This window comes from Rhea americana, unplaced genomic scaffold (assembly GCF_003343005.1).
Source record: "Rhea americana isolate MKP2758 unplaced genomic scaffold, rheAme1 scaffold_27, whole genome shotgun sequence".
Classification (NCBI taxonomy): Eukaryota; Metazoa; Chordata; class Aves; order Rheiformes; family Rheidae; genus Rhea; species Rhea americana.
Window position 1 is genome coordinate 313,126 of NW_028186390.1, and position 12,243 is coordinate 325,368.

At 41.8% G+C, this 12,243-nt stretch overlaps 1 protein-coding gene across 7 annotated transcripts in view; it reads right to left on the minus strand.

Annotated features, from left to right (window-relative positions):
* FGGY (FGGY carbohydrate kinase domain containing) overlaps positions 1-408 on the minus strand; it is a 152,145-nt gene extending 151,737 nt beyond the window's left edge. For all 7 annotated transcript variants that reach the window (XM_085307962.1, XM_085307963.1, XM_085307961.1 and 4 more), the window contains exon 1: positions 295-408. The gene's annotated coding sequence lies outside the window, so the exon portion shown is untranslated. The remainder of the gene's footprint in view (positions 1-294) is intronic.
* Positions 409-12,243: the final 11,835 nt, after the last annotated feature.

Here is a 12,243-nt window from a genome sequence, read left to right on the forward strand (position 1 = left end):
CTTAAAAAAAAAAAAAAAAAAGAAAAAAGAAAACACGCGGTATTTCCTTTTCCCCCACTCAGCAGCCGCTCTTGAAGAGGGAAGGAGCTTGCTGAACGCGGCCGCGTTTCCAGCAGGCACCACGGGGCGGGGGGGAGGGACCGTTGGCCGCAGAGACCCGGCAGCGCCGCGACCGTTACTCGCCCCAACGGCCGGCGGCGCGCGCCGCCCGCGGAGGCGGCGGGGCAGAGGGGCGCCGGCCCCGCTGAGGCGGGGAGCCCGCCGGGGGCGGCTCGCAGAGCGCCGGTCACTTACTTGTCCACACTGAAACACTATATGAGGTGCGCGGGGAGCGGGCTAGGGAAACCGCGCTTTTCCTGACAGGGCAATTTCCCGGCGGCCGCCGCTGCCGGGAAGCCGGCGGCGGCGGCGCTCCCCGCGGCCCGGCCGCGCTTGCGCTGCCTGCCCTCATTGGCGCGGGGCAGGGGAGGCGGCCGCGGCCGCGCCGCCCCCGCTCCGCTTTGAAGGCGGCCCCGGCCGGTGCCAGCATCTGGTTTGCGTTTGGGGGCCCGCGTGTGGAGCTGCGCCCTGAACTCTTTCTTTTCTGCTTTTCTTTTTTTTTTAAAGGTTCTGCTGTGCGTTAGGCATAGTTGTCAAGCTGCACTGCCCTGGAAAGCGGGAGCGTGCACTGTGTCCTGTCAGGAATTTCAACCGATACGCGTAGTTTTGCCTCAGATAGGGAGTCGTATTTCTCCTCTATTTAAAACCAAAATAAAACAGGCAGAAGCGAGGGGGGGGGTTCTTTTGGTGAAAGGGGATGTTGCTAAAGTCATAATTCTCAGCTACGTCTGTGTTACCCTCCCCACAAGACAGCAGAAATTTAGGGGTTGGCAGAAACATTTCGCTTTTAAGCAATGCAAAAAGCCACGCTGAGAGCCAAAGGAAGAATAAAGACAAAGGAGCAGGCAGAAAGCTACCTCTGAACTGAGGGCAGTCTRAAATGAGCATCACCCACCTTGACCCATTAAATACATAATGCCTTCCTGAACAAATAAAACAAGTTGCAAGCTGTGAGTTAATTTTTCTGCATGGGGTTGCTACATTTTGAAAGTTTTACCTAAAAGAAGTTAAAAGTCCCTGACGTGAGGAATAAAGCCTGAGTTTATTCTCTGTTTGTTTACAGGGAAGAGGACAGTGCAATCCACAGCTGGTCCATCCCGACTCACGTCCCTACGTGCCGCCACGTGAGGAGYGCCGGAAAGCTGCTCGTGATGCCCACGTGCTTCAGCAAGGGAAGAGGCCCCAGAGAGCCCTCACCGATTTCTCCCCATATCGTCTCAGTGTGCTGTGGCAGGAACTCTTGTAATGGCAAGCTGGCTTGCAACATTTCCAGAATCTTCCCRTTCTGGCCCAGGCAGAAGTTCTGCAAGAACAACCTTGCTCAGGGAAAGATGAGTGTTGTCTCGTGGTTAGAGCACAGGGTTAGTGGTCAGGAGCTGTGGGTTCTCTTCCAGCTTTGCCACTGAATCATTTTGAAACCTTCGCTAGTCACTTTATATTAGAACCAGTTAGTAATTTTCCGTTGGAATGATTTTCTGACAGAAAACAGCCTCTACAAAACTAAAATCTTCTATGTGAAAATCGACTTTCCATTGGGAAAGCCTTGCATCTAGGGAAGACTGGGAAGGGCATTAGCCCCAGACTGAAATAATTAGGGCTTTCTTGTACTAGCCCAATTTTTTTGCTTTGACTAGATAGATAGTTAAAAAAAATGCCACCCTCCTGACTACTTCCACATCTGTTCACTGCATGCACTGTGGGAGCCTGGGCCCTCTCACTTTCCTTTGGGAACAAGTTCAAGGAGATCTGCACCTCCTGGAGTGAGATGCAGATTCCTCTCTCGCTGGGCTGTGCACATCATAGCCTGAGTAAAATCAGCCCAGGCATGTGGGCATCTGGCCCAGAGGGAAAAAAATAGTAGCACAAGGCTACTAGTCTCATTAAGGAAATGGGTCACTCAGATAAAAGTATAAAGTCCAGAGACATGAAAAGTTTCATGTTAGTTCAGTAATCCAAAGCAAAGTACTGTGACTGGATATATTCAAATGTTTTGGTCAATTGAAAATTGGGAAAATAAAACCCAGAGAGATAGACCTGAATGTTCTCCTACTATCTCAAACAAAGAAAACTTAYCAACCCTTTTGTGAATACACGGAGTTTCAGTTTATAGCTCTTGCTCTTTGCCTTCCCAGTTAYCTTGTGTTTCCACCGTTTTGTTCCAGAATCCCATTCTCCTGCTCATTAACTTTGTGATTTCTGTCCTCAGTATATTCATAGCCTAAAAAAAGCTATAAAAGACACTTTCTTTTAATGCAAATACCACTTGTTCTCCTCCCATGGTGTATTTATAGACACCATTTAAATCCYTTCTTAGCCTTTGTTTTTATAAGTTAAACTGGTGAACTATTTACCTTTTCTCTCATAATATCAAGCCTTGGATTACCTAATAAGCTTTTTCTGCACTTGTTTCAGTCAGAATTCATCTCTTCTGAACRTGGGTGATCTTAGTCCAAGATAATGCATGATGTTCTAAATGTCTTGTTAATGACTTGTACGAGGGCAATAGTAATTCCCTATACACCTTTTTCGTTACAGGCAGCGATCATATTTGCCTTGTTCACAGCTATATCACACAATTAGCTGTGATTTATGCAGGTGGTTTTGCTCACAATATATAGCAAAAAAAACATGTTATTTGTCTATAATTATATAACTTCTCCTTATACGTTATTAAATTTCATTACACTTCTTTAGCACTCAAGCACTCAAGCACCCTTCCAAGCAGGGTGACAAAYGAAAATATTTTCAAGAACTATTCTATGATCTCCGGTCTCCAAAACTGAAGTCCAAAAAATGCTGCTTTTTTTTTAAATGACAGAATGAAAGTTTAGATTATCATATAYTCATATGACTACATGAGGCTTAACTAATTACTCCTTTCAAACATTCTGAAAGCTGAGGGTTAGGTGGTGTTATATTAGTGCCAAATAATGATGATTAATTTATGTTTCATATCAAATGTAGGAACAGATATGTGTGCAGTGAATCTTRTATAGCTTCAAAATCTATCTTTAAACTTGAAAATATATTGTAGGTATATGTACCTTAAACAGAACACAAGACCACTTTTCTGCTTGGAATATTGCTGTTAGTTGTAGTTTTGCTTCAGCTATTGCTTCAAATAACCTTCCTCTTTTCCCAAGATTCTGGACAGATTCTCTTAAAACMTACCCCTTTGCCTTTTTATTACAGAGTAACTAATGAAAATTCCATTTTAAATGTGCTTTCTGTGAAGCAGGAACATTCTCTTTTTCCATCATTAACAAAAGCCTTTATTTCAGGCTGTAGGGGTACAGCTTCAGGTGGTATAAATCAGCATTGCTCTGATACAGCCTGTAGTCCTTTCAGCCAGTATCGTAGAACAATTTAGTGTTTTTAGATGACACTTGGCATCTTTGAAATATTCTCTTTTACAGAACTAGACTAGAAGTGACACTTGCTGGAGAAAAAATCCTACATAAATCTGTCTAARAAGACTCACTTAATCATATTACTTCACTAGCGGTGGTAACCTTTGGAGGCCAAAGTCCAGACAGGTTGAGAAATGGAACATGAGTACATAAAGGTGACAATTCCATTAACTGCAATCAAAGAGGGAGGTGAATGGTGAGATAAAGATAAATGACTTATTCTATAAAGAAAAGAAAGTGTGTGAAGGGGAAAGAGACAGAATGAAAATTCTCCAGCCTTGTCATGGAACTAAAGAATCCTGCCCACTGAACATGGATCCTGCTCCACTGAAATCAATGCTAAAACATCTCTCTGACTCTGGAATCCCAGACTGCTGCTGAATGTTAGTGTGAACTGTCATTTCAGGAGTGTACGCTGCAGACAAATGAGTTGCCCTACTAGAAAGCTATATGCAAAATGTCTTGCTAAATTGCCCATCATASTTGTACTGGAAATTCAAATATTAGACCTAGCTTTGAAGTCAGCAAGACATTTTGCAAGAGCTGGCAAAAATAAATAACTGGAAAAAATGTTAAGCTGCTGGCATTTTTTGAAGGGATGRCCTGATGCAGTGATTTGGTTACACAGATCAGATCCACAATTCTCAAATACACTGGACAAGATTTCTCAGTCCAACAGGGTGCAGTTCAACCTCAGAAGCTGAATAACAATAGCTTTGGGACTTTCTTTTGGTCCCCAAATCAGAAGATATGAGTACACGTTGGTAACTGAAACTATGTGGAGTGTTCCACAAGAAAAAAAAAATATGCAGATTAAGTGCCAGACTTCAACACAAATTAAAGATTATGGGGACATTGAGATTTCTGCTCAGCCACATATATTTTTCTCCACTAATATCCTACAGTGTGGCCAAGGATAGCATAAATAGCACCACTAATACAACTCCGTGTTACCCAAGTTTTTCCCAAAGGAGGAGGAACCTTGAAGAAGCTAGCCATGCTGGATTCTGAACTGCTTTGCAACACTGGAAATAAAGCCACAAAGAGATCCGATCTGTTATCTCACAAAACTTTCTAAATCTATGATAAAGAGGAAATGAATAGCATCAGAGCTATCTATATAGATAATCTTTTCCTCTTCTGCATGTTTCCCACTTATCTGTGGTGTTTTTCAAGAATTTCTCTGCAGAGGAAAACCTTCATCTAAAACCAATACATTTACCAAAAGAAAACAAGCATATAAGGAAAATATTTTAATTACAGAAGTAGATCTGTAAACAAACTAGATCCTTAATACTCAAAAATTCCACTTAGGTATTGATTATCATAACAATTGAAGGGAAGAAAAGATTTATAAAGGATCATGTCAAATACATTTGCTTAGGTGCTTTATACAACCATCTAAGGTGGCTTTCAATCTCACTTTAAGAAGCAGGACCACACTGGGACAGGAAATTGAAACTGGGAAATAATCTGGATAAAATGCCTAGTRCCTCATCAGACTAGAACTAATCATTAAAATGGAGAAAGGGGGAGTAAAAACAACTGAGCAATATGTAAAGACAACTAGGGAATTTTGAGTGGAAATCTAAACACTCTGAAGAATGTACCACAGGAAAAAAGGGAAATTTCCTTTGGGAGATTTTTTTAGAATGGAGATATGAAGTTATTCCTAGATACTAGAGCAGCCAAAAAGGGAAATCTCTCTTTTATGCAGCTATAAATGTAGCTAGAAAAATAATTGARGTCATCAATTTGTGACCCACTTGCTTAGGTTTTGAGTAGCTCACCTTTGAAGCCAGAAGTCAAAGCTGATACAAACAAGGCTACAGTATTTCRGCTCCACCAAAATTCCAAAGTCTTGCACGGGACCTGTTTCTGCCTGTCCTGCTGGCCAAATACCAATATCCTTTATTCTCTGAGGAGTCAGCCTTCCAAAAAAACCACTTGGCACTTTAGCCAGCACTGCACTGAAGGCAGGATGTTTTCTGACTGCGATACCCAAGAGTGGAGCGTTCCAGAGGGCACAGAGATTTTTCTTTTGAAACCGCAGTGCCAATGCCATACGAACAATTGAATTTCAGTGACACTGTGTTCTCCTAGTGTGAAAATAGGGATGATTTTGTTGCTATACAGTGATGCACAGATGGAAAATGTGCATGACTTACCACCTTTATAAACTCCCATTCTGTGGTGCGAATACTGAAAATTCTGGCTTAAAGTCATGTTTTCATCAACTTTCTCCCCTCTTGGAAGACTGCCAGATCTCCACAGATTGGAAGAAGGAGAGGACCCCCCTGAAAGTGCTCAGAAAAGAGCCCACTGCTGCAATGTAGCAGACGGAGCGCTCGAGAGTCTTTGCACGCATTTGTTGCCATAATCATTTGTGTTGCCAGCATGAGGATTTGCTCCCCTGAACAGAAATGAGTAACTCCGAGTCTTCAGARCTATGATCTGTAGCACTCAGTAAAAACATTTCCTTATCTGATCCTCCACATGCTTCAAAGGAAGATGTGACTTACATTGTAGACTCAGTGCTTTCAGCAACCTGATCACTTACCTACCCGAGCCCTGTGTTAGCGGATTCTGTCTATGAACACACAGTTCAGATCTCAYGCAACTTATATATATCCCTGTACATAATAATAATATAAAATTCATCACTTTAATATTGAAGTATTTCCTGAGATCACTGATGCCAGGGCCAAATACCACCCTGGTGCAGCTAGGACGAGGTGCTGTATACAGAGTCAGCAAGTGAGAGCCTTTGCCTTGTAGAACAGAAACTACAACACTGGTGCAAGCAGGCAGATCACAAGTCAGAGACAACACTAACATCCTCACTGACCAGGAGCAGACATACTGCCCTGCTGTGTCTGCAAGACAGATTTGTCAGACAGCTGCCATGATAATTCTATGGCAAAATCCAGCTGTGCAAAATTGTGAAATCAAAATCTGTTGAGCTGGAAATGAATTTCACAAGCCAAGCTGTGAAAATCTGTTGGGCTCTTTAGATTTCACAATATCTTACCTCTTAAGAAAAATAATTAACAGAGAGTAAATATTTTGCTGCAACATCTTCTCAAGACTTTCACCATAGAATACAACTGGCTTGGGTAAAGGAGGTCATTACAGTAGTGATACATCATATAGTAATGTCAAAATCCAGTCAGCCTGGAGAAGGGTTGAAGAAGCCTCTAACATTTCTAACAGCATGTCCTCTCTGTCTGTATGACTGGGACTTGGTACAAAAGGCAGATTGTACTTTCCCCTATAAATTCTGAGACAACTGAACACAGTCATAAGAGTCAAAGTACCATAAGCCCTTGTTAATTTGTAAAAATACTGTTCTCCACAGGTAAGATTGTTAACTGAAATCTGTACTGCTACAAACAATACACAGCCTTTCTTCTAAACTCCCTGCAACATGTACAAATGAYGTTCTAAAGCCAGTACTATAATCTTTTAAAATCTTAATTTCAATAGGGGCTCATTCAAGTACATAAAAAGAAGCTTCTAGGGTCATTTAGCCACCTGCAAATCATAGACAAGTAAACAAAAGAGCATTAGAAACAGGAGTAAAATCACCATATATGTAGCTAGTTCCTACAGCAGTTCCATTTTCATGCTCTGTATACAACCCAAAACAAATTGTCTGTTTATAATTAAAATACAATACTGCTTCCAAAAGTCTTGCCTCTAGGGAGATAATTTTAGACCACCGGACAGATTCAGCTCTGATGTAATATTTTTGATTTTCATGGAATTACACCACTAAAGAATTTGGCCCTACATCTTACCCACACTGATGCAATTCAATATTTAAGGGACAGTTATGGGGTTTCCTCCTAACTCAGGCCAACTTTCTGGAACAAGGAAAGTCTGTAAAAGAAACAGTTGGAGGGATGTTTTTGTCTGGCATTTCATAGAATCATAGAATCAGGAAGGTTGGAAGGGACCTCYGGAGATCATCTAGTCCAACCTCCCTGCTCAGCAGGGTCACCTAGAGCATGTTAGACAGGGTTGCATCCAAGCAGGCCTTGAATATCTCCAGAGGAGACTCCACAACCTCTCTGGGCACCCTGTTCCAGTGCCCCATCACTTTCACAGGGAAGAAATTCCCCCCCACATTCCCCCTCAACCTGCTGGCAACACTCCTCCTAATGCAGCCCAGGAGACCATTGGCTTTCTTGGCCATAAGGGCACATTGCTGCCTCATGGTCAACTTGTCATCCACCAGCACTCCCAGGTCCTTCTCTGCAGAGCTGCTCTCCAGCAGGTCAGCCCCCAGCTTGTACTGGTGCATGGGGTTATTTCTCCRTAGGTGCAGGACTCTGCACTTGCCCTTGTTGAACCTCAGGAGGTTCSTCTCCGCCCAGCTCTCCAGCCTGTCCAGGTCTCTCTGAATGGCAGCACAGCCCTCAGGTGTGTCAGCCACTCCTCCCAGCTTGGCATCATCAGCAAACTTGCTGAGGAGGCACTCTGTCCCCTCATCCAGGTCACTGATGAAGAAGTTGAGCAGGATGGGACCCAGTACTGAGCGCTGGGGGACGCCRCTAGCCACAGGCCTCCRACTGGACTCCACGCCACTGATGACGACCCTCTGAGCTCTGCCTTTCAGCCAGTTCTCAATCCACCTCCCTGTCCACTCGTGTAACCCACACTTACTGAGCTTATCTGGGAGGATGTTATGGGAGTCAGTGTCAAAATGTTAGGAACATTCAGATGTTAGAAAATGTCACTGAATTTATTTTGTACATCTTGCATGTTAAAACTTGCTTTTTCTCTTTTCCTTACAGACACATTATCAGTAGGTGGTCATAGCAAAGCAGGATAATTCCCAAAGAAATGTAATGAAACAATTACAGACAGCTGTGTGTAGAAAGAMATTTGTGGATTCAGTAAGTTTGGCTTCATCTTTGTTATTTAAGTCTATTTTTCAAATTTAATATATTGCCTGAGCTTGTAATACATGTTAACCAGAATCTCTGCACTACTCAGGATTCTAGAGAAAAATGTAACAGGTTATTTCTAGAATATTTTAAGTAACTTTAAATATTTGGGGCCTGGCTGATCTCTCACTTGTGATAGTGCTTTGGATTTATGCTTTGTATGACAGACAGAAATCAGAATATACACACTGATGCTATGTTGAAAACTCTTGACCTTTGTGCAGAATCAGTGAAAAAGAAGAGCTACACTTCCAACCTCCTCCTCCCGGGCTAACCTGCTCTCTCCTGAAAATTAAGCAGCTTCATAGTTATTGTTTGGCCTCAAGGTCATGGCCCAGAGAACGGGAGTTTCCTGAGCTCTTCCTGCCAGTGCTGTGTGTACCGGGCACCAGGAAGGGGGGGGGCTGCAAATGGTGAAATGTGCAGCTATCAGAGGACAAAAAAGATTACTCCATCCTCTGTACAGTTGTCTGAGCTGCCCAAACAGTAGGTGGCAGATGTCTAGGTTACTATTTAAGGCTTCCTAAGAAAAWGAAGGTATCAACACTGTTTCAAAACTATATCTGAACCAAAACTGTGGGAAGATTATCTCAAGCTTGAATCAAAAGGGAAGAAGGATGCAATATCTTACAACAGCAGTGAATTGGTATATATGATGTGCCCATTCCTGAGCTCTTTTACAAGTTAGTGTAGTGTGTCACAGTCAGTCAGTGTATCACAAGTCACTGTATCTTTTGCAATATTCAATGTATCCCATCAAAATCTCCTTTAGACTATGGGCTTGATATTGAACAGAGTATGGAAAAAGACAGTAAACAGAATCAGCAAAGTTACGTTTTAAATTTCCTATTTGTATTATACTAATCTGACAGTCATAATGCCTTATTTTAAAGCAAATGGAGCAAATGCTATCACTAATTTAAAATATATWCATAAATATGTATGCAAAAGTTAAACAGCCTTTTGGCATACAAGACAGCTGCAGATTCAGAACCCCTTCCAGTGTGAAGCAGAAGGCAGCAGAAGAAAACTGCTTTAAGCATTCTTTAAAATCAAATTCCAGATGCTAACCTTACACAGTTTTTCCTTCTGAAGCAATGCTAAGACTGTATCACAGCCTTATTCAGCTTTTCAATTCATTGACCAATTTGAAAAACTGAAAGTGAAATAAAAAGTACAGACAACACAAATGAGAAATACTGTACATCTTTTACCATTTCTGTCTTAGCCGCAGCAAGGAAGTCTTGCTACAAAGTAAGATAAAATTTTGAGGAAGGAAATAAACTGTAACTGAACTTTTTTTTTTTTTTTTTTTTTTTTTTTTTTTTTTTTTTTTTTTTTTTTAAGGATATCTTCTGTCTGATTGTTTTCAAAAGTGGGAGACATGACTAGTTATGTAACTCTGCCCCTCAAAGAATTGTCAGGATCATTGTTTATGAGTGTGATCCAAATTTAGAACATTTTCCTTACCTCTATATGCTTTAATCACAGAAATATAATGGAATTTTTTAATTGACATCTTTTTCCCACCCTCACCATGCCCCACTGAGAAGTCAACTTACTGGGATGTACAGGACTGGAAATGGTATGGCAATTATTCTCTGGGCTGCAGCCATTTCTCTCAGTGCAAATCTGGGGGCTGCGGGCAAGGAGGCAGGCAGCCGGCTCGCGTGCTGCCTGCACTCCATGCTGCACTCCAGCACGGAGCGCTTGCCGCAGGCTAGTGCCCTGTGTCGATGCTGGGAGCACAGGGGCTGTACAGACCCCCCAAAGCTGGTGACAATATTTTGAGAGAGTGGCCAGAGTGGTCTACAGCCTCTGTAAGCACTCTGCTAAATCCATCTTGATACAAGTTCAAACCTGGAAAATGATTGCTGGCAGAAAGAGGTTTAAATATCCCATATCCCTAGCAGTCTGGAATATAATTATACCCTATGGTCTCTGGGCTTTTTTTTTTTTTTTTTTTTCCCTATTGATGTTATCCTTCATTCCTCTCTTTTGTTGCCCTCAAAGAGAGTGATGTTTTAACTCTGTCCACTCTTATTCATGTGTATATTCTACTGCCATATCTCAGTTTCCCCCCAAAATTCTTAATGTAAATCCTGAAGAACTGGAGGGGAGAGGAGAAATGTTTATTGAACTAAGCAAATTTTTCACATCACTGTCTCATCCTTTTAACCCTCCTATTTYGGCCAATCTAACTGGCTAGGGCCATGCTTTTAAGATTAGTCAGTTTTTCTCTTCTTACTTAATTGCTTTTAAATCAACTATCAGCTAAAAGTTTAATCTAAAGCTATTTTGTCTGCATTTTTTGCCTTAAAAATGCCCACCCCAAAATTACTAACTGAGCACTGAGCTTTAGGAGAAGGTCAGCTTGATATGCGACAAAAAATATCTGTTACACTTACTTTGTTTTAATATGCTAGTTAAGGGAAGGAAATCCCAGATCGATCCACGAATGCTATCATCCTTTGAGAAAGTACATTTTTGAAATTACCTCTGTGATACTTCTGTCACGGAGTTTCTAATGCTTCTGAAAACTGGCACCAACACCAAGATCTGAGTTACTTGAGCCAAGAATAATGTTCCCCTTTCAGAGAAAGGACCTCCAGAATTAAGATTTAAGCTGCACCATCCTGAGCTGAAGAACTATTTTCCAAACTGCTGGCTGTATTGGGCTTAAAACACAACTGAATGGATACAAAGGGGGAGCCTAACATTTGTCAGGTTATATATATGGAGGCTCTGGGGTTTTTGGAACATCAGTCCCTTCACAGCAGAAAGTATTTGCAATTTGGTATTGCAAGCATTTCCCTTCCCACTGGAAAGTTAATTTATCATAGAGCAATGTATTCCTCTCTTTCTCATTGCTCTCAGACAACATTGCAATCTGGCTGCATTAACTTGTTCTCTACCAGAAGAAAATCCAAGTGTCACCAGTGATGAGGGTTGTCACTGCAAAATTGCTGTCTCTTCTATCATGCCTCTATTCATTAAGAGAACCAATTCGGTGGTTATAAGTAACTCAAAGGATATCAGTGATATATTTGGCCTTTTAATTGTGGTCTTTTCAAGGTAATCCATATTTCAGCAGTGGCCTGTAAGGGTTATCTCCATTTGTAGCCTGTTGCCATATTTATTCCATATGACTTGCGACAGCAACACAGAGCCCTATGACCCTGAAGGCTTGCTGAYTGCAATTCCTCCAAGCACATCTTCCAGCACGACATTCCAGGCACTTCCAGCTTGTTTAGAATGCAAAAAACCATCCGGGTTCTCTGGGTTGAGTAATGATGTTCTTACAACACCCAATGTCCTTAATATTGGGTAACAGGAAACTAAGGGAYGAAACAACCTATAACTTTTGGTTTCTAAGGTCCTGAATCTGTAAACTCCAGCTCTATGGGGGTATGTGCTCTTTGACACTGCCTCCCATGCTGCATTTCAGCTAGGAAGATGGATGTACCTTTATTAYAGTGAGTCATTCACTGAACCTAGGCCAACTTTGAAGCAGATCTGGGCCAGTTTATCGCCTCAGGAGGAAACCTGGGTTTTTTTYGCATGAGTTAGATGTGAAAATAAGCAGAGCCTGACTGACATCTTTTCTGAATTCCAGCTGTAAGGGTAAAACCCAGTGGGCATGAGCCTCAGGCACGACAAAAATGAGGAGGAGAAAACGAGGCTTCCTGTCTCCCATCCAAGAGCCAGAGACACATGTTACTCAGAACTTAGGGTAAATTATTAATTATTTATACATTAATTAACCAAAGTTTATAGAATGT